Source organism: Bombyx mandarina, chromosome 22 (genome assembly GCF_030267445.1).
Source record: "Bombyx mandarina strain Sakado chromosome 22, ASM3026744v2".
In the NCBI taxonomy this organism is placed as follows: domain Eukaryota; kingdom Metazoa; phylum Arthropoda; class Insecta; order Lepidoptera; family Bombycidae; genus Bombyx; species Bombyx mandarina.
The window spans coordinates 17,315,673-17,340,186 of record NC_143228.1 but is presented as its reverse complement, the minus strand read 5'-3'; the positions used below and the strand labels follow the sequence as shown (position 1 = coordinate 17,340,186).

General features: G+C 36.9%; 1 long non-coding RNA gene across 5 annotated transcripts in view; it reads right to left on the bottom strand.

Annotated features, from left to right (window-relative positions):
• Positions 1-23,968, bottom strand: part of LOC149500406 (uncharacterized) — a 45,728-nt gene extending 21,760 nt beyond the window's left edge. For 2 of the 5 annotated variants that reach the window (XR_016325071.1, XR_016325073.1), the window contains exon 1: positions 16,417-16,899. This is a non-coding gene — a long non-coding RNA (uncharacterized LOC149500406). Of the gene's footprint in view, positions 1-7,554; positions 10,101-16,416; positions 16,900-17,557 lie in introns of those variants that run through there. The other 3 variants (XR_016325072.1, XR_016325075.1, XR_016325074.1) reach the window with 3 other exon arrangements.
• Positions 23,969-24,514: the final 546 nt, after the last annotated feature.

The following is a 24,514-nucleotide window of genomic DNA, read 5'->3' as shown; positions in this document are numbered from 1 at the left end:
TAGGAGAACACTTCGTTGCCTTAGAAAAAAAATTACCAGTATCAAAAACTAAGCACGAGTGATCAATTAAACAATATTTAGACGTTATCATTTAAAAAATAAGAACATATTTCAATTAAAACATTTGTTTATTATTCGTTATCAAGAAGAGGAAATTTCGAAACACGTTCGCTTAGAAACGGCAAAAAACAAGTTTCCTCTTATCAACGTATAGACTCGTATAAGTAGACTCGACATTCCTGTTCGTCAAAAACTTCTAGTTTTAGTTTTAACCGAACGCCCGATAGTATTTGCGAATTAATCTGTCAACTTACTAGAGTTATAAGTCGACTAGCCGCACTCGCCCGCTTCGCTGCGCATTTAAAATTAACATTATTATTTATTGTCATTATTATTAGGGAGTCCAACACTCATATAAATATTCATATTCAGCCTAACCATTAAGTACATGTATTTTATACATGGATACCAAGCTTCAAGTCAATCGAATGCATGGTTCAGTAGTTATAACGGAACATTCGTAAAAAACACTTTAGATTTATATATTAGTATAGATTATATTATGGAATTACAAAATTTAGAACTTGGACATTGAGTTCCAATCGACTTATCTCAGGACGTAATCAAGATTTCATGGATTACAGAACAGGATTGTCTTTTTTATTGCCATTTCAGGCAGATGAGCATACGAGCTATCTAATGGTAAGTAGTCATCGTCACTCATAGACATTAGCAATGGCAATGACAAATAGCTCGCTGCCTGCTATTGTAGACTTTTCCCGTCTCTCCCAATGTTGCCATTGTTTCGAAAACTACGTATCTAATATTTCGTAGCTTATTGTGGTTAATTAAATTATTCTTGGTAGCTTTTTAAGTAGCAATGATTTCCACTGGTCCCGGGTCCAAGTGGCATCCAACGCGTTCCTGCAAGCACCGTCTTTACATCTCCGATTTGATGTTAAATTAGAAGAAAAGTATGAACCGTAACAAATAACATGAATCCGTAATTTAATAGTCCACTTAAGGCTCAGGGCCTTGCTTATCATCACCGCACGCGAATCTAGAGCTCGCGGCGCTAACCCTTAAATTAGGGCGTAATTACACGAGCGTGCAAACCGTGCGTTCGAAGCGTGCTGTTTGTTTGGATACAAATTATTTTCGTGGTTGTGAAACTGTAGACTGACAAGGTAAGGTAAGATACTGTAGACGGACTGTAGAAACGATATAGGCACGGTCTGTCTTTGGTTTATCTTTTATGGAAGTGGTATGAAAGGCTTTAGAGGAAGCGGTAGACCTAAGATGAAATGGATGGATTGCGTGAAAGACGATATGTGTAAGAGCGGAGTGAGCCAAAAAATGGTGTATAATGGTAACTAGGAGAAGGCCAAAAGAATAATGATGTAAGAGGTATGAAGACTGATATGGTATGATTAGATTGTACTCTTCTACCCACTTATGTAAAGCTCTCCTTCTTTAAGAGCGGTTAGCTGGTAGATAGCGCAATTGTCGAGTTAAACTCGCCATTTTATAACTTTTCGCAATTATTGTATTTTATTAACAGTGTTTACAATAAAGACCCATTGAGTTTCTCGCCGGATCTTCTCAGTGGGTTGAGTTTCCGATACGGTTGTAGATTCTGCGTAGCTGATCTTGCTAGGACTAGTGTTAGCAAATTCTCTGGGGTTGCGCCCATGAACTCACCTAGCCTATCCAATTTAATTCAGCATACACAGCCGCCGTCTCAAAAGCACAGGCTGGTAAAACCATCCTTCAAAGTGTCCATAAGTATTAACAATTAATCTCTGGTTACTAGATGAGTCGGGACTTGTCTATGTACTTATCATCGTGGGTGACGATAAATAAAAAAAAATTCAATTAACAGTCAAAATGCACACGCATCACACGTAGAGCTTATTGTCGCTAAGAGCTCTTTAACCAGAGATTCCGTTGCCTGTAATTTCAACAACTTCACCTTTATATTCTGAAATTTATTGATATTAACCTTGAAAAAATAGATAAATTTTCCGTCAATAAAGTGCAATAACATAATTACAATAGTTTACAACACCAAATAGTCGTTACACGAAACCTGTTATCTATGCGCTATCCTACAAAATAACAACCTAACCTTATTACTAGTTAAAACAACTCAATAAACAAAACAAGTAATTGCACGAAATGCTAGATTCGCACGATGTTTTGTCCTACTCGTACCTTAGAAATTTCGTATAGGTTAAACAAGAACGAAAGAGTTACGTCGGTGTAGTGCTACAGGTCTCGTATTTTAAGTGCGGGCGCAGATGAGGGATCGCCCGCGGGCAGCGACATCTGTGCTCCGAACTCGCAATCAATATTGGTTATTGAACGCCCCAGGGCGAAAACTGGCGATTTATCGACTTTATTTATACTGAGATCGACGCGATGGCTAATTCTCTCGTGATTGTACGCTTTATTTCAATTTTGTTTATAAATTGCGTGCGTGCTCTGCGGTAGCGGAACACGAGATACGACTGCTCTCTGACCGCATCTGAAGTATCGTATTTTAATTAATTTAGAATATATTAATACGTGAAGTAAAAACCATATAGCTCTTTTTACGAAAATTTCGCGGACGGAGGAGTATGAAATTTCCCACACTTATAGAGAATATAGAGAAGGAGTGCAGAATGCTAATTTTTTTTATTATTATGCATTAAAAATACATTAAATCAATAAAAAAACTTTACACACACTACCATGTATTTATTTTATTTATTTATTTATTTGGGAAACAAACAGTACTAACTAAGTAACTAAAACAATAACCAAATAATATGTTTTCACAATCAAAATCACATATAGGTAGAAAGTAAACAGAAAAGAGAAATTTAGAAATTGAAGTTAAAAAAAAAAAAACAAACAAACACACACGCACATAATAACATGTATATTCTTTATTTATTATCAAACTTTTGTTATCGCAATTAAAATTTAATTCGAATTTCGACTACTGCGGACCTCTAGTTTAGATAAATATTCACTTATTTTTTTATATTTTTTATCATAGCAGTACCTTAATGTTGTGCATCTTAAAATCGCAGTTACAATGGAAAGTGTACACGTGGTACGTGGAAAGGTCCTCAGAAATAATAATTTTCAAGCAAAAAAAAAAGTTAAAGCATAGGAAAATTTAAATGATCTTGAACTTAGTAAGAACCTTAGGGAACATTAACAATACTTAGCTAGTAAAATAAATAAAAAACCACACATATAAGACCGGAACAATATATTAGAACATTCACAAATCGCCAGTACAGGTGTAGACGGGTCGGGCAACACGTGGCAACTGTCGCGCGACTTCCGCTGTGCCCTGACAATTTATTGACATGACAATTCCCGATGATAATTTGTATTTATAAATGATAGTCGTAAATTTCGTAGTAAAAACGTTCAGTATATATTTTATATTCGATTCTTGTTGTCCTTTTTTGAATTTAACCGGCATTATATGGTATCCACGTCGGTCCGTAATTTGTATAAGTTTTGTAGGCAAAATGTCAAACTGAAGCGATAGAGTATGTGTGGGCCACATCATGAAGCGACTACGCATTCTTCTATTCTTAATTTTTAAGCCTTTTTTATTGGTCTTTTGCCTGAACGGACTCACATTACACGTAGTTGAAAGTTAATACCAGGCGGTGGTCCTCTTTTTTATTGCCATTGTAGGCAGACGAGCATACGGTCCACCTGTTGGTAAGTGGTTACCGTCGCCCATAGACTTCAGCAATGCCAGGGGCTGAACCAAGCCGCTGCCCACCGCTTAATACTCTCCACAAGCCTCGTTTGAAGAAGGATATGTCATAGCGCTCGGGAAACATCGTAGAAGGGAGCTCATTCCATAGTCGGATGGTACGTGGCAAAAAGACCTCTGGAAACACACTGTCGATGAACGCAGCAGTTCCAGATAATATGGATGAACTCTGCTCCGATGGCGGGAGGTGCGATGATAAAAAGGAGATGAGGGGATCATCTCAAACAAATCCTCAGAGCACTCCCTAAAGACTCCTAAAGGCCACAACCCTTGAAACATGACATCGAAGCCTCAATCATATTACACAACGGCTGCCCCACCCTTTTGACCGGAAGGCGTAACGGCTTTGCGACAGAAACACAGAAAACAGTAGTGACTATCCATCTGGAGTTACAATACACCGAGTAACGATAAGTGACATTAAAAATTCTTCACGCTACGTGTTTAGGTATCACTCGAAAATTCCATCTGTCCGGGTACCATTCAATTTTATCGTCCACAATTAAAGGCTAAACTAAGCGGCTGCGCACTCCATAAAACAAAACTGTGACAGCGTTAAGGATATAAAACGGTGACCGTGAAGGTAGCGCGATATCGATCGACGCACACGCGTCTGACGCGCGCCGTCTACACCTGCCTTACAATAATAATGCGGTACGATAGCTCATAGGATCACACACGACAATAACCTCGCTATTAATCAAACGAGACGAGTATTGAAAAACTTATCTAGTAACTTAACTATCGTTATTTGACTGATGGACGTCTTGTGAGTCCAGACGGGTAGGTACCACCACCCTGCCTATTTCTGCCATGAAGCAGTAATGCGTTTCGGTTTGAAGGGTAAGGCTAACCGTTGTAACTATACTGAGACCTTAGAACTCATATCTCAAGGTAGGCGGCATTTATGTTGTAGAGGTCTATGGGCTCCGGTAACCACTGAACACTAGGTGGGCTGTGAGCTCCTCCATCCATCTAAGCAATAATAAAAAATAATAAAAATACAAGCATAAATTTCTAGCTACCTTCCCTAACGAATTCATAAACGATCCTTAGACTTTATTTTACATTGCGACGTATGTAAATAGAGCCACCGGACGTGAGACTTGTGTTTTTTTGTTTTTAATATTATATTTATTAAAGAAGGATTACTGGTGGCCCAGAGGCCTTTCCAGTTTCACCAGGACAGGTGGGCGAGGGGCGGGATTTCCTAACAGCTGCCCGAGCGCCTCCAACGGACCTAACCTAACCTGATAACTGAAGGACAGCTGCTTCGCGAAGGCAACTACTACCAGATTGGACCCACTGAGATCCGGCGAGAAACTCAGCGGGCTGATGTATGGATTAGATTGCACGTCGAACTCTTAGCCGAGTTTGACGAGTGCGGTTACCAGCATCCATAAGCCTGCTCCTAGTGTTAGAGCTGAAGGCCTCAACAGTTCTGCTCTGACCGTTCCAGTCTAAGTAATGGCGGTAGTACTGATTATCATATGAAGTTGTGCGGACTATTCTGAATATTTCTGCCGCCAAGCAAACCTGCCTTCCAGCTTTGACTTCTATTCGCAGAAAAGGGGCAGCAGCACACATGTTATATCTACGTTCTTCAGTAACCACTTCGAACCAGGCAGGCTGTGTGCTCGCCGGCTCATCTAAGCCTATCAAAAATTTCGTATTTAAGTTATCATACTAAATATCTTTAGCGGTAGGCAGCGACTTCGCTCTGTCCCTAGCATTACTGACATCCATGAGCAACTATAACCACTTACCGTTATGTGGGCCGTATGCTCGTCTGCCTATAAGGGAACAAAAAAAATTAGGTGGAAAATTTTTCAAGGATATCAATCTTATCTTAAGGCTATCAAGCTGAGTTAACATACACTTGCTCTACGCATTTCGAAAAAAAATTGAATAGCTCAGTTCACAATGGGCCCATTCGTTTGAAGCTATTTAAATGGTCATTAACTTTTAATTTCCAATTTACTATGGTTCCGTAGTATTAGAGAAAATAATGACGACAGATCGTAATTAATTAACACGAGGAAAACTCCGCAAAAATTATCTTCGCCTTTACCTACGTCTGAACCAGAGTCCCACTGGTCACGAAGCTCGTTTGACACCACAAGTCCACGAGCGGACTACACACTTTGTATGCTCATTACGACTACCGCCTCGCCAAGGTTGACGAAACGGAAACGGAAGTAATACGTTAGCCTGCCGGTTTCCTTAATGTCAACTCGCACAAAAGAGGATTAATACATAACGAGAAATCCTTATTTATGAACGCATAAGCTTATTTCGGTATTTGAGTATTTTAAGGACTTAACGAACTTGCGGGTCAGTTCTCTAAGCCCTTTTTCATTAATTCTACTGTATGAATTGAACATTTGTTATAATAATATGGCAACGAGTTAAAACTGACTTTGTAACATTAGGATGTGTGGTGTTGCTTTAGATTTTTCGTGTTGAACGATGCACCGGTGTTCGAATCCCAGGCGGGTACCAATTTTTCTAATGAAATACGTACTCAACAAATGTTCACGATTGACTTCCACGGTGATGAAATAACATCGTGTAATAAAAAAAAATCCCGCAAAATTAGAACTTGCGTAATTACTGGTGGCTGGACCTCTTGTGAGTCCACACGGGTAGGTACCACCACCCTGCCTATTTCTATCGTGAAGCAGTAATGCGTTTCGGTTTCAAGGGTGGGGCAGCCGTTGTAACTATACTTGAGAACTTAGAACTTATATCTCAAGGTGGGTGGCGCATTTACGTTATAGATGTCTATGGGCTCCAGTAACCACTTAACACCAGGTGGGCTGTGAGCTCGTCGATCCACCAAATCAATAAATAAATAAAAAAGCCCATTTCATCCCTTGAATGGGCTACAGCGTTCTCTGAGTATTATTACAATATACCTCGACCTCACCCATTGGTAGAGCGTATTGTGAGCCCACACGACTGAATACCACCTTCCTATCTATTTTTGCCGTCAAGCAATTATGTTTTCCGGCGTGAAGAGTGAAACAATCGCTATACTTTAAATTGAGACAAAATGTTTCAATATGTGTATTGGCATTCAGTTTCCGATGGCTATAAGCTAAGATAATCATTTAACATCAGGTGGGCCATGAAGTCGTTCATCCATTTGTGTATTTTTTTTTTTTGTAATCTGAACCTTCTTATATCCAATATGGATACATAAAAAAATCTGGCTATGAAGCGTTGAATATATAACGTTGAATATGTAACGCTTCTTTGTTCGTAGGCTTCCAACATTGCCTATCGATTAACCGTCCAAAAACAGAATCGATACTTCGATGGCATGTGTCAAGATGGATCGTGATGTTTACATAGAGATGTCTATAGATCTTAGCAACCACTCAACAATCTGTAAGCAGTTCTACCCAGATACAATTTCATGATTAGATCATCACCATAATCACTTGAACCGGATGCGTTTTACCAATAGGCCAAGATAGTGCCAAGCTTGGCGTTGTCAACCCACAGACACGGCCCACTGAGTTTCTCGCCGGAACTTCTCAGTGGGTCGCGTTTCCGATCCGGTGGTAGATTCTGCCAAGCACTGCTCTTGCTAGGGCCAGTGTTAGCAACACTCCGGTTTGAGCCCCGTGAGCTCACCTACATCTTAGGGCGAAGCTGAAATAGCCTCTCGAGGCTATCAGCATAGGTTGAAAAAAAAAAAGCTTAGCTCTTATACAATTATATTAAAGTAAACGAATACTTACGTATTTAATACTTACGATTGTAGAACGTGGATCGTCGTAGCAGCTCCCGGTCTCTTGGATGCCCTCGTTGCCTCCAAAGTAGATGCTCAGGAACAAATTTCCGCCCAGCATCACGGTAAAATAGAGTAGAATGATATCTGAATACTTTTCCAGACCAATGTAGAAGAAAGAGCCTAAACTCTTTGTGTGGTAAAATCTAGAAGCTACCAATAAATTACATGGATGAGCCTACTACACTTTTATTTTTATTTTTGTATTACAGAGATTAGTGGACGAGCTCACAGCTCACCTAGTTTTAAGTTGTTACTGGAGCCCATAGACAACGTAAATGCGCCACCCACCTTGAGATATAAGTTCTAAGGTCTCAGTATAGTTAAAACGGCTGCCCCACCCTTCAAACCGAAACGCATTACTGTTTCACGGCAGAAATAGGCAGGGCGGTGATACCTACCCGCGCGAGCTCACAAGAGGTCCTACCACCAGTAAAAAATAATAATATCTTACAGTAATATTACTATACTACTGACTGTCATAAGTCATTTCTAAATTGACGCCTACTAAAATCAAAACAACAACCCAACTATTTCGATGGCCCAAAAACAGTATATCATTTTATCCTTGTACCCTTCAACCCTATTTCCGTGATGCAAATTTCAATCTTGATACAGAGCCGTGTGGCATGTCATGAAGCCGAGTCAAAGCAGCCTTGACCCACTTCCTGGGAGGCGTGACACGTAACGTCCAACGTCTTGAAATAGACATCTGCTAGGGCTACTAGTCACACTATGTTTTTTTTTTCAGGTACTCTTGTGAGTTCACACGGGTAGGTACCACCACTTTGCCTATTTCAGCCGTGAAGCAGTAATGCGTTTCGGTTTGAAGGGTGGGGTAGCCGTTGTAACTATACTGAGATTTTGTACTCATATCTCAAGGTGGGTGACGGCATTTACGTTATAGGTGTCTATGGGCTCCGGTAACTACTTAACACCAGGCAAGTTGTGAGCTCGTCCACTTGATTATGCAATAAAAATGTAAAAAAAATGTCGCATAGCACTGTCGATGAATTGGCAATGATTTCATGGTAAAACATGGAATGGAAAGTGAGAAAGTAATTTATTATATTCGATTTCTCTGTCACAACCAGAGCTTCCGTATGCTACGACTCGGTCTGCGTAACGTTTTTGAGTCCGATCTTTGGATGTCTTTATCCAGTCGCCAACTTGTAAATACTAACTAAATCGTAATCAAACATTGACTTCAAAACGAAATAAACTTAAGATCTCGTGCTACCTTTTCAACTGTATCTGAGTGTTGCTAAAAGACTGGATTCTCTAAAACAGCTTCATTACTTAAACATACATGATATCAGATATTTTATGATAATTTTAACGAGAAGATAAAGCTATTAACATGCTTGGTATATTATTGTGACACTGACAGTAGAGCGTGTTGTAGGCCCGCCCGGCTTCTTGCCACGATCCTCCTATTCTTACTAGAACCATACATTCCAAATTAAAAAGTAGGATATAAAGACATTAATAATATTTTTATGTATGCATATGTCGTCGTATATGCAGCTGGATCAAGAATAAAGTATGATAATCACTATCAAAATACCTCAGCTATCATTTATAAAGTGGATAATTAATTTATCTCGCAAATTAAGATTAATATCTAATTCTATGATCAAACGATCTGACAGCATACCATTTCAATTTGTTTATTATAAATGGCATTGATGACTTATATGCCAACGTGAAAACGGTCGCTTTGGCCGGTTATCTATCGGAGTTAGTTAAAAAACGTGACAAGAAATAACAAATTAACGCCAAATATATATCCTAAAGCAAAATAGAACAGGTATTGCTTGTTTTATTGATTAAAACAATTATTCACACGGCGCCCTCCCACCATGACAAGCGCTTATAATTGAAATTAATCAACACTACATTCATCTATATATTAATACGTGAAGCAAAAACTTTGTATCCCTTTTTACGAAAATTGCGCGGACGGAAGAGTATGAAATTTTCCACACTTATACAGAATATAGAGAGGAAGTGCACAATGCTAATTTTTTTTTTAAATAATGCATAAAAGATACATTAAATCAATAAAGAAAACGTTACACACACTACATACCATGTGTTTGACGCACACACGCATGCATACTATTTATTGTCAAACTTTTGTTCTTGACGTCTGCCGTCAAATTGAGAATAGATTAAATATTGTTTGTCTTTGTTAATATTTTTTATAGTGTAGCCTTGGCGAAATTTGTGATTATAGAAGTATAAAATACAATCATAATAGTGTACAAACTTACAATTCCAATTAATTATAGTCGAATTTCGACTACTGCGGGACCTCTAGTATACCTACTTACAAACACATTGAATTATTTAATTAAAGACAGAGTGTACTATTAATTTGTATGGAAAAAGACAATGTGTGCAATATTTCTACCACAAATCTTGGCATCCTTCGTTTTAATATTAGCGTATAGTAGAAAGCGATATAAGCCATTCGGAATATTCCCAGAGGTCACAGGTAACTGTAACTATACTTGACACCTTAGAACTTATATCTCAATGTGGGTTGCGCATTTACATGAGCTCCAGTAACCACCAGTAACACCAGGTGGGCTGTGAGCTCGTCCACCCATCTAAGCAATAAAAAAAAGCTACCTCTATAACCTCGAGCTAATTCACATTAGCATTACTGTAATATTGTACCACTGAACTATCCTGTTCCAATTTCAATACTGGAAGCGGATCTCTTATGTATAAGCCCGCACGAGTCAGTACCACTTTTCTACTGTGAATTGGTATCGGTTTGAATTTTTTTATAAAAATTACAATAAAAATGAATATTATTAAGAGTGTGATCACATATGTCAAACTTCGCATTCAGGTTGTAGTGCTAATAGGCCTCTGCCTATTACAGATAAGATAGGACACTAGTACAGATAAGCTGTTCTTACTGATTCGTTATAGTTCATGATTTTAGCAGTGGATGTTTCTATGTGAGTAGTATACTCATTAGTTAGTTATAGCTCTTTTTTTATTGCTCTTGTAGGCAGACGAACATACGGCCCACCTGTGGTGAGTGGTTACCGTCGCCCATGGACTTCAGCAATACCAGGGGCAGAGCCAAACCGCTCACTATCTGATAAGCTTCATATTGTGTTTTTAATAAGCATCTATATACCAATATAGTAATGCGACACAATGTGAAATTTCAGTGCCTTTTAAGTTTAAATCTATACTAATATTATAAAGCTGAAGAGTTTGTTTGTTTGAAGGCGCTAATCTCAGGAACTACTGGTCCGATTTGAAAAATTGTTTCAGTGTTATTTAGCCCATTTATTGAGGAAGGCTATAGGCTATATATAATAACATCATGGTAAAACGTATTGGTCTTACCATGGCACCAATAAAGAATGTTTCAAAATAGGGGTTTAAAAGGCTCCATAACATATTCTATAATTCAAAAATATTTTCACTTTCTATATAAATGAAGTGGGGGGGTATAATTTAGCGTTATGCCAAAGTAACTCTTCCACGCGGATGGAGTCGCGGGTAAAAACTAGTAATAAAATAAACTTTTTTCAGGGATGCAATTAATAATAAGTTTATTTTAATTATGTAATTCTTTCACATTTAAATCCAAATCGATATAATACGTACACAAAAATATTTGTATGTCCTTTAACAAAAAACACTAGTAAATAACTAAAAGAAAATCAACTTCAATTTCACGATTCAACTAAACTTAATTTCCCGTACGATCGATTGTCTCAAATCGATTTGCAATAATCGATTATACTTAACAATAACAACTGGCTAGGGTACGACATAATACACAATTCGTTCATTTCAATCGAGTGGTTATGTAAATGAAATGTCGATTCACTATCGAATGAATAGTTTTTAATCGATTAAGTTTTGTTGATGACCTTAATAGTTAAGAGTACTTTTGGAGGCATTTTGCTTCATCTAGAAATTTTCTTGCAAATAAGTAAATCAAAATTATTTTTATGTTCGTTGTTTTTTTTTGTTTTAATGGTTTGACAAATTACTGGAATCTATAGACACGACATAATGATCGCCGTCATCTACATAAAGACAAGATCTCCACATCGTTGTGCCTATGTGCCTATAAGAAACACTAGTGTATGCCGGTCAGTTAGTGGTTTAGTAATATTGTTATGAAATTATAGTATCATTTTCTCCCTAAAAGTATCTGTAAGCTGCTGATTCTTGTAGTTTTATATGGATAGATTTTAATAAAATATACTTCTTTTCTATAAGTACCAATTTCTCCATCGAATAATGGTCATGTCCTTCGAGATTTTATTTAAAATATCGATTTAATCGATAGATCGTAATCGAATGCTAATTACAAATAATCAATATTCATATTAACGTCCAACACAACTGAACAATTGATTACTAAACTTAAAATCGCGTTATGTGGTTTAATTATACGGTGGTTTATCTTTAATCTGAATATATTAAATACTATGAGGACTGATTAATCTTTTTTTAGCACTTGCTTTTTTTTTTCTTTATGAAACGGTGTCAATTTTTCTATTGCATATTTATAAGCACCGAATCGCGGGTCTAAGCCGGATGACATTATATCACACAATTTTAGATGCGGCTTAAATTAACTTAAGTTTAAGTTTCCCATTTCACACACACATATACATATATTGAACGTTTTGAATTGGATACCTTTTTGGAAAACAGAAGAATCGTGAATAAAATTAATTTATAAAAGTTTTTTAATTCCTAAATATCTTGATAAAATCTATTTTTAAGACATAACAAACTATAAGACACATTTGAAAATTACATTCCACAAAAAACATTAGTCTTTAAGGAGCACAGCCAAAATAGCATTCCTAAATACATACACAACTACACATAGCATTACTATTGGAAACAAAGTCGCTTTCTCTGTCCCTATATTCCTATGTACGCTTAAATCTTTAAAACTGCGCAACGGATTTTGATGCGGTTTTTTTAACAGATAGAATGATTGAAGAGGAAGGTTTATATGTACAATAAAATCGATTAAATAGTGGAGACATACTGTTATCAATAATAAATTACAGTTCCCTAAGCGAAGCGAGGGCGGGTCGCTAGTATTTGATATAAAAAAAAAACTAGCGAATTACAAATTACCAATTTTAATGTTTTTATTTTTTGTATTTTCTTCGGTTTTCACGAATTGTGATAGAAACTGCTTTTAGAACTTAATTTCGCGGTTATTGAATATTTTCATTTAAAAAATATTCATTATTTATATATTGTGATCTCGCATATGTATGCACCATTGCCTATTTCGGCTGCAAAGCAATGCGTTCCAATCTGAAAAGTTAGGAATATCGTACTACACTAAAATTGAGAACTTCACACACATCTCCATCGATCGTTAGCGATATTCACATTTTAATATCTACGAGCTCTGGGAACAACTTAACAACGGGTGTGCCATGACCTCGTTTACCTAAGAGCCTAAGACATTTAAGTATGCGACACGCGAAAAGCCAAGAAAATTTTGAATAGTTCATTGTTATCAGCCTTCTTATCACAGGCCTTCGATTCGCCGTAGCTGTAAAACCTTTGCAATATATGTAGGTACCTTTGAACGCCCGTATTCGTAATCTTTTCTTATCTTATCTTTTCGTTTAAGCACATGACTGAGTTTAACCCCTATTCACCGTGTAAGTAAATCTATAAACTTAATTGCGTGTAAGGACTTCGACAGATTATTTATTACCAGCACGTCCGATATATTGTAAACGTAAGTAAAAAAATAGAATATAATGTAGTTTAAGTTCTAATTAATGTCTGCGGCGACGACGAGACGCAATCCTGTCCATCGACAGCAACAACTACTCTGCCAAGAGCATCCGGCTAGTAAGAAGAAGTTCTAGTTTGTGTTACAATAATTAATTTAAAAACCATTAGGTGACCGAAGGGGGCAACTTCCTAAGATATTAGAATAGTAGATATCTATCGACCTGGATCGAAGATTGGGACCGAACTGGATGGGAAAATACCTGACCAAACTCAAAGATGCCTATGTCTGACAATAAATAAATATGAATTGTTATAAATAAAATAAATAACCTTATTATAAGGCGATTTACCAATGCTTTATGATACGCGCACTGTCTGGAATGACATTTAAAATGCATACAATACTTAAGTAGTTAACTCGCAAGCCCTAATATTATTAGCCGTTCGGCTTTGCCATATTCAAACAAATAACTACTCTTGGGGCCTGTTACAATCTCATCTAAACAAACTTTAAAATAGTCATTTCCTTACAACATTAAAATCACTCCCTCGCCAATTTCAAAGGATGCAAATATAATCGTCGATTGTCTTCTTTCATTTGACAATTGACATGAAACTTTGTCGAGGCTAGGCAACGAAATTGCTGTACTCACTGATAATGTAACGTATGCGAGACAAGTCTAGACGAAATTGCAGGATGTCTGCATCGAACTAGACCAGACATCAATCATAATTGAATGAGATATAGTTCAATTTAGAAGGAATATTTTGAATTGAACTTGTATTTTATATACCTAGTCAGGTCATAAGTATGGTCACACAGTAAAAACTTTTCTTTTAGAATGCTGGCCACAAAAAAGTTTATTGAATTCGAATTTCGAATTGTTCATAAAAATAAAAATGTATACTTTTAGAATTTTACTCATTTTTAAATATGGAGTGGACACTTAAAGACGACCGTGTTGCAGTTATTGCGTTGCATCGTTGCGGTTACGCGCCAATTCAAATTTTTAACATACTGAAAATTTTGAATATAACCAAAAGATTAATTTATCGTACCATCAAACGATACAATGAAGACTCTAGTATAGATGACAGGTCAAGAAGTGGTCGCCCTCGGTCTGTTAGGACTCCAGCAGTGATAAAAGCTGTGAAGGCGCGAATTCAAAGAAATCCCAAACGTAAGCAGAAACTGTTGGCCCTTCAGATGGGGTTAAGCAGAACCACGGTGAAAAGGGTGTTAAATGAAGACTTAGGGCTTCGGGCATATCGAAGAAAAACAGGACATCGTTTGAATGCTCGTCTAATGGACCTGAGACTGAAGAGATGCCGCGCTTTGTTGAAGCGGTACGCGGGAAAAAAATATAGGGAAATTCTTTTTTCGGATGAAAAATTTTTTACCGTAGAAGAGAGCTACAACAAACAAAATGATAAGGTGTACTCAGACAGTAGTGAAGAAGCGAACAACCGTATTCCGCGTGTCCAACGAGGTCATTTTCCATCCTCGCTCATGGTATGGTTGGGAGATTCTTATTGGGGCCTAACAGAGGTACATTTTTGTGAGAAAGGTGTAAAAACGAATGCAGTTGTGTATCAAAATACAGTCCTGACGAACCTTGTGGAACCTGTTTCACATACCATATTCAATAACAGGCACTGGGTATTCCAACAAGATTCGGCGCCAGCTCATAGAGCGAAGAGCACACAAGACTGGCTGGCGGCGCGTGAAATCGACTTCATCCGGCACGAAGACTGGCCCTCCTCCAGTCCAGATTTGAATCCGTTAGATTACAAGATATGGCAACACTTGGAGGAAAAGGCGTGCTCAAAGCCTCATCCCAATTTGGAGTCACTCAAGACATCCTTGATTAAGGCAGCCGCCGATATTGACATGGACCTCGTTTGTGCTGCGATAGACGACTGCCCGCGCAGATTGAAGGCCTGTATTCAAAATCACGGAGGTCATTTTGAATAAACTTTAGTGTCATAATAATCTATGTTATGTTAAGTTCATTTTGGTATATGAATGGTTACATAATGAATAAACTTGTTTCAATTATTTTACATTAAACTTGTGACAGAATTTATGACCTGACTAGGTATATAACTATACGGATTTGGAAAGTTATTGACGTCGAATGTCAAATAATAATTAAGGATTGAGTAAAGAAGATAGTAAGTTCTAAAGTTTTACAAACTAAATTAGGAAGCTTCTTACGTGCTAAGAAGTGCTAATAATTAATGTCGTAAATGCTCACTCAAATTAAGATCACCCACCGGTAGTAACAGTGTGAATCGCCTATCTGCTAGTTGGAAAGAAAGCTAGAAATAACTAGGAATGAATTATTGACGAAAGACGAAGACATTGTAATAATAGAAGAATTTTATGGACTTGTGGATCGACACAGGCATAATAATAAAGATATTGAAGTCATAAACTTTCAGTTAAAGAAGATGTACCATTGAATAAAACAACCGGAAGTTAAGTTGAGAAGATAGAACAAGGAATCTGATTGAAGAATTGAACAAAAAAATTAGTTCTGAATCTTTTGCTGTCTTATTTAATAGTACAAGTTATAATTTGTTTTTCTTACAAATAATATAACATACTCATAATAAGTGTAAATAGGAATAGATGAAACTTCAAAAAACCTCACAAATTTGTTCACCATTTGAAAAGGGAATAAAAAATATAGAATATTCCCCGCAAATATTATACTTTATCATTGGTGTACAAATATTAAATGACAGGCTTATCAATAAACTTCTGTCAAACATTTCTACAGCCAATTAAAAGTTTTATTAACCATAATAATAAAAAACTAAATTCACTGATTAGCTCGGTCTATAAATATAGCACCTTTGATTCTGTTTAGCCGGTAATTATAGCTAGATGTTAATTGATATGAAACAGGATACACAGTCATAAAATATTTAAGTATTAAAATAACATTACATATTCATGATTAACGCTTTTCGAGGAGACAGAATTAGTGATAATCAATTTGAAATGGATGTACGTATTGTTTTTTATATAAAACTGATTGATAGGCATGCTACTTACCTGATAGGAGCTGGTTCCTCACGTCCATTGGCGTTGCAACTTTAGCAGCCGCCTGGTGCCTCAGGTTCCGGTAGATGCAGCCAATTCAGCCAGGTCATCGCCAGATCTTCGATCTTCAACTCTTACCTATGCGAACCGTGTTTCGCTTAGAAGGTATGTTTTCAAAGATAAATGTTAGATTAAAAACTGCTCTCTTGCTATAAAGTGGTTTACAAACCAAGTACATGATACAAAGAGAACGCCGTCACCCACCTTGAGATATGAGGTCGAATTAATAAACCTATTGTATGTATTATCCTATCCTTAAAGCCGGAACACATGTATGCAAAGATGCATTACTGCGGAGACGGCCTAGTGAGGAAAGTAAAGAAAGTACAGTAAGAAGAAATGAAATGGTTCGTACCATTATCCTGCTTTTTTTAGGCACAAATCGACGCGGCTTAAAAAACTATTTATTTTCTAATGACAAATTAACTTCAAGACTTTAGATGTATATAAACTTATACTTATACTTTAGTACATAAACTTTACTTTCATGTACAATAAGTTAACAAGACACATTCTGCAGTGAATTATTTTTAACGATTTCATGGAATCATACCGAGAACAAGATCATAATAATAATAACTACAAACTTATTTAAATCTCTAAAAATTCACTAATTACCTTTTCACTTCTCTATTTTCGTCTCTAATTACTTATTAATTATTATTCATTTATATAAATATTTCTCTACTTTCGTTCGCATTCGTAAACAACAAAACTAGACCGAGCCCCAAAATAAATGTACCGATTTGAATAATCTCTAACGACATTGACGCTTTCACAACTCTTTGACTTGTTCTAGACTCTGCAAGAAGCCGCCGATCTAGATACTTTAAAATAATTTTTTTTGCTATTTAATTCAAAACAGATGTCTAAATTAATTATGTGTCGGCTGCGCAAAGTGTCCGTTTTATTTTGTCGAGCTTTTGACACGTGAAAGCTGACACTAGACACGTTTCATTGATGTTCGCGAAACTGTCAAGTGACACTGAAAATATCACTAAGATTACGGTCAGAGATTCCCAATTTAATTAATTCAACACTTAGTTGCAGGTACCTACTTTCTCATTCTCGATCCTCACCTCACTGCTCTCACCTTGTTTACTTTCTTCCTAGTCGGATACTCTTGGCAGAGTAGTCATGGATGTCGATGGACAAGGCTGCGTCTCTTCTTCACCGCTCGCTTCCAAGACAGCCATACGTCAAGCGATGTTCCTCCATCGAAGACGGCTGTTAGCATTGCAAGCACATTGTGCTGCGGTAACTTTCGTAGTGCCGGTGATGAGGTCAATCTAGCGCTTGGGAAATCGACCTCGAGGTCCTCCGAAGTCCGATGTGCCCAAGTGCTTATTTACTTACATAACTCCAAAACCCTGGTATCCGAATCCTGAGTACCTACTTATAATAGGCAATCCCACTTTTTTTTTTCTTTTTTTTTTTCCTTATATGGGTGGACGAGCTCACAGCCCGCCTGGTGTAAAGTGGTTACCGGAGCCCATCGACATCTACAACGTAAATGCGCCACCCACCTTGAGATATAAGTTCTAAGATCTCAGTATATTTACAAAGTTACAACGGCTGCCCCCTTCAAACCGAAACTCATTATTGTTTCACGGCAGAAATAGGCAGGGTGGTGGTACCTACCCGTGCGGACTCACAAGAGTTCCTACCACCAGTTTCTGTTTTAACATTAATTGAGTATTTTAAATATTTCTGGTATCCACAAGCGACTTCCACGATGGATTTGAAATTGCAAATCTGCAGAATTACTTGTGGCAAGGCATGGTATATGTGCGAATGGGCATGTCTTGCCCTTGTCAGCTTGAAAGTAATAATGAATTGCAATACGAAAAAAAAACGATTGTTCCAATACTAAGGTTCGTCTGAGACGATCTCAAATGACCTATTTAATCTTGATCAGTGCGAGAGTCAGTAGCGGACTCCGTGACCCCGTGACCTCTAATTACAACTCAATTGCTCGAGCAACCAATGTCATTAGCCCATTTAGCTCAAAAATAGAATTACTTAAACAGATTGCGCTCGTGGGCTTATAGTATTATAATTACTACCTACTACAACTACAACTACCGAATAACAATAACTACCGCAATGGGATGAGCAACCTGAGAGCACTCGTGAACACGCTGAGTCTAAATTAGATTTTCAAACAGAAAATATTTCTAGGACATTCCTATTTTTGAACATGCAATTCTAGGTTTCAGATGTGTAAAACACACAATCGTGATAATCAGGGTGAGTTACAGAATAAGTTTTTAAAACTTTTTCGTCCAACGTAGTTAATATTTCTACACACATATGTTTTGTAATTGTTTTAGAACAATAAAAGTATTCCGATATGCCGAAATATTGTGACAGCGCGTTGGTTGAGACGTCCTTGCCTCAATTTTATAATTAAATATTAATTTTTACTATGAAACGACTTCTAAAAAGGAGGTACAAGTTTTTGTTACTAGGTTCATGAGCTGTCGTGCGTTTTGGAATTCGAATGCGCTCATTGTGGAAATGAAGTTTGAAAACATCTATACGACAGTGGCAACGTTATGAGCCTTGCGTTTTATTTCATATAAAAGCGACGGTAGCCAGTATAAAACTTCGCTGTAGATGTAACAAATAACAATAACACGACCAAAAGGTCTGCAAATTCACTTGAAACAAACCAAAAAAAAATCTAGCAATTTTACAATCTGACTTATTATCCTAAAACCTTTGTTAGTATTAACTACACATAAAGCTCTTATCCTACAGGCATGTACAATGTGGATACTGTTATTCATGCATGAAGACGACTTCATACAAATATTGTGTACCAATTTTTATTGTGCTGTACATTGGACATAATACCTAATTTTATGAATATATTTAATGTTTGAGTCCTCTAGCAAAAATATCAATTTACAATATACAACATTCATCATATCATAGTTTTCGGAGTCAGAGAAAGGCTAATACATCTTAAGTCAATCAAATGTTAAAGTCTTATTCTCAATGACAATTTCAGCACAGGTTATCTTTTAAAACAAAAATGACGGTGTTTTATTACTGGTATTTAGCATAACAAAGGCTCTTTGGTTATAAGTAGAACACCTGTTATTTGTCTGAGTGAAAATAGTTCCGAAAACTTCGTATCGGCTCTGTTTTGCTGACCTTACACGAGTACCACCTCCCTATATATTTCACAAATGAATATTTCGATTGGAAGTATAGTATATATGAAATTTATTGTAATTCGATTGTATAAAAAGACTTGTATGTCTTTTGTTGCTCTATCCATTCGCGTGCTGTTTTCTAATACAGTTAAAGATTTAGCTTGATTATTACATAATGTTTCATAACATTTAACTGGTGGTAGGACCGCTTGTGAGTCCGCGCGGGTGTGGGTACCACCGCCCTGCCTATTTCTGCCGTGAAGCAGTAACGCGTTTCGGTTTGAAGGGTGGGGCAGCCGTTGTACTGAGACCTTAGAACTTGTATCTCAAGGTGGTTGGCGCATTTACGTTGTGGATATCTATGGGCTCCAGTAACCACTTAACACCAGGTGTGCTGTGAGCTCGTCGACCCACCTAAGAAATAAAAAAAAACGACGGCACTAGTAATTTTCACTAGTTCATTAGTAATTTTAGAATTAACGTTAAATAAATATCAGGAGTACATAACCTTGACAGTTCAAGAACTGGTAAAAAAAAAACAAAATGTATTTTTCAAGTTGAAGTTACGTAAATGCGATAATGAGCTGCCACGGTGGAGGACAGATAAACCGAGGTATCAGAGCCTTCCTGTTTTACCACGACGTGAGCTATCGGTGCTCGAGGTCGCGGGTTCGAATACCGAAAATAGTGCAGAACTATTCCCAGTTTCCACAATATTATATGCGAATTGAAAAGCTCTAATAAAAATATTATCGATGACGTTAGCCAAATGGTTAGGGATCCTGACTACCATACCATGAGGTACAACTTCAATTAGCAACCATTTTCATTACATTTCTTAAATATTTGTTATTCTAAATATACTTACTCTTATCGCTTCAAACACCCATATGACACAAGAGAAAATTCTAGCGCCGTTATATGTTGGCTTAATTTTCATGTATTAAATTAATCAGGTAACACTCGTTGTTGACATGACAATACTGTGTGCCATAAATGAATATCAAGGCCGCATTCTAGATAGGATAGGTATATTTTTTATAATTTAAATGTGTTTGTATACAACCCACCTAAGGCATAGTGTTCACTATTTCCATGATGATGATGTCGTTCAGGGAATATAAAGTATCATAGAAGATATTATATTAAAATGTTATATAAGTACTAGCTTTTGCCCGCGACTCCGTCCGCGTGGAATAGTTACTTTGGCATAACGCTAAATTTTACCCCCACTTTATTTACCTAGAAAGTGAAAATGTTTTGAAACTTTCTTTATCGGTGCTCCACTTGTATTGGTCTTAGCGTGATGTTATATAGCCTATAGCCTTTCTCAATAAATCAGCTATCTGACACTGAAAGAATTTTTCAAATCGGACCAGTAGTTCCTGAGATTAGCGCGTTCAAACAAACAAACTCTTCAGCTTTATAATATTAGTATAGGTTATATTATTAAAGTATTATAGAAGTATTAACTGAATATTGAGCGTGTTACGGACCTGCCTATTTCTACTGGGAAATATTAATGCGCTATATTGGAAATGTTTCATGGTTACTCTACATTGAGGTTTCGTAACCAAAATTGACTGTGAAACACATTGTCACACTGTCACATTGACAGTAACAGGAAAGGTAGATGGCAAACGTCCCAGAGGACGCAGTCCCACGAGATGGTCGGACCAAATACGATCTACTTTAAACATCAAATTCCACAATGCCCTTTATGAAGCTAAGGATCGCAGCAGATGGAGGGAAATCGTACTGGAGAAACTCATGCAGCGGGGGAGTCACGTCCCTCAGTAATGAAGAAAACGACGCGAAGAGGAGGAGGAACCAAAATTGGCAGCGGCATTTACGTTGTGATGTGATATAAAACCAAATACCGATCAACCCCAAGCGATCTAGTCCTATCCGCGCCAAAGACAAACAAACATGAAAATTTTATATCTCTCATCCTTGTATTTTTCTCTCTTGAAATTAACATTTTTTTACGGAGTATTTCTTAATTTATACCTATTTAAATTTAAGACAATCACTCGAAGCTTATCAACATTGACTTAAAAAAAAACATTGAATTTACTTTTTTATGTATGTATTATACAATAATAATATATCTCCGCTTACAATGGATTCTTAATAATAATAAGGAGTAAAATAAAAATAAAAAATACTAAAATCGTACTAATATATAAATACATGTAAAAGTGGCTGTTTATTCTATATATTTTTTTCAAACGTTACAAAAAGATTTTTTTAAAATAAATAGTTTATTAAATGTCAATTTTATTTGTATATTTTTGTGTAAATAATAAATTACGAAATGAACCGTTCACGAACGTTTCCCCACAGAAAGGCACCGCGGTAACCGCTACCTACTCTCTGTGTGTAAACTATAAATTTTATACACGTCCGATAAGACTGGACGCACCTGCCGCGATCAGCCGGTTTTTTTAAACATATTTTTGAACAAAACAGAAAAAGCGACAGCCTTCGACGTTCGAGTAAAAAATAGTAAGGCGCATCAAAATTGTATATTCGGGGTAGACAGAGGAGTTTCGTCTTTGTTTTGATACAGTCTTTTTTTTCCTACCTAAGCTGATAGGCTTGAGAGGCTATTTCAGCTTCACCCTAGCATGTAGGTGAGCTCACAGTGCTCAAACCGGAAGTTTTGCTAACACTGACCCTAGCAAGAGCAGTGCTTCGCAGAATCTACCCCCGGATCGAAAACGGGACCCACTGAGAAGATCCGGCGAGAAACTCAGTGGGCTGTGTCTATGGGTTAATTCACTCAGCGATTGGGGATACAGTCCCAAAATAAAATAGTTTACGTATAAGTGCTATAATAGCTATTCACTGGAATAGTCAACAACATCTATGGAATATAGTTCAGAAATCAGTTAGAACTTTTGAAAAATTGAGTTTTTCGGTATGGAACATACCATGGAACATTATTGTAATTAAGCTGACTAGTTATGAGGAAGTTTTTTTTTTGTCTAAGTTCTCTCCGTAAATCTCGTCTAAAGGAAGGTATCTGCTCCGCGAATGCCGTAGAAGAGTTTAATCAGAAACTTTAAAGAATTCCAAGTAAAACTAATGAGCTCTACTTCAATGGGTAGTGGTTACAGAGGCAATGAAGGTCCACCTTTAGCTCTTTGAAAGCACTCCCCGTGAAGGAAACGGCAGGAGTATTTTTACTGGTGGTAGGACCTCTTGTGAGTCCGCACGGGTAGGTACCACCACCCTGCTTATTTCTGCCGTGAAGCAGTAATGGTTTGAAGGGTGGGGCAGCCGTTGTAACTATACTGAGACCTTAGAACTCATATATAAAGGTGGGTGGCGGCATTTACGTCGTAGATATCTATAAGCTCCAGCACCAAGTGAGCTGTGAGCTCGTCCATCCATCAAAGCAATATAATAAAAAAACTCAAAGCACACATCTGTGCTACAAAAATATAGTCGCGAAAAGTATCCAAATACCCCGGTTACATGAGGACATGATCATCCGGTAACCGGAATCCTATCTGAAAAATCCCAAGCCTCGATCAGCGACGAAATCTGAATTGTATCCACCATTGTTTAGCCAATCGAGAAAAAATACAAGATTTCCATGATACTTTTTTACCTGGAAGGGAATCTTGGTTTTGGCGTTGAAATTACAATTTTTTATGGCTCAAAATCGGTAAAGTCAGATAATGCATAGGACAAACTGTTAGCCTTCAGATTCAAAATCATTTATTTCAAATTGTTAACTTGCGTCTGAAGACTGAATGCGCGTCCCACAAAATCCGTGGTGAATTAGAATTAGAAATAGAAACTTTCTTGGCTGAACCATTAGACTGTATTTAAGATTTAAAATGTATGATTTTAAAACCATTTCTTGATTTTTTTTTTTATTGCTTAGATGGGTGGACGAGCTCACAGCCCACCTGGTGTCGAGTGGTTACTGGAGCCCATAGACATCTACAACGAAAATGCGCCACCCACCTTGAGATATAAGTTCTAAGGTCTCAAGTTTAGTTACAACGGATGCCGCGCCCTTCAAACCGAAACGCATTACTGCTTCACGGCGGAAATAGGCGGGGTTGTGGTACCTACCCGTGCGGACTCACAAGAGGTCCTACCACCAGTAAGTGTAGATGATTGTATTCAACAAAATTACAGCTAAAATTTAGCTGATTTTATTTAGCGTTTTCTAGTACTTTGTGACTACTAAAACTGTAAAATATTTAAAACGTCGAAAATAATATTATCTAATGACAATGAAAAACGCGAGATTATACCGTAAAAATAGTTTTAATTACTTCTGTGACTCGCAAAAACCGAAGCAAAAACTATATGTAATAATATATGTATCTGTTTGCACAATAAATATCATATAATCACCATACAAACTCACAGTCTTTGAAGCAAAATCATCAACTATAAATTATAATTACCCAGTTATATCGTAATATCTGTTTTTAATTTGCAAGGTTTTTTTTTATGAACGATGATTATAATTCATAAAATGTTTTTAAGTGATTATTAAATTTTCCTACTTAGATTTTATATTATGTATTTTAACATAACGTAAACATGAAACTTTTTCGAATGACATGCAACGCCATCTGTTGACCCAGTATGAAAACATGCGAAATTTTGTTGCCAGCTATAGTAATTCAACTTTAAAAAAATATTAGGTACTATTATGATGTCGAAATAAAATTATTAATCAATTTAAATTACTCGATCGATTAACATTTTCAATCACTTGCAATTTTTTTTACGTCATTAATTTTTTATTATCTTTTTTATTATTATTATCAACATGTATCCCAACCAACAAGTGATATATTTTTAGGCATGTCACGACATCAAAACACAGACCTGCTTCCGATCCAACCGATTAT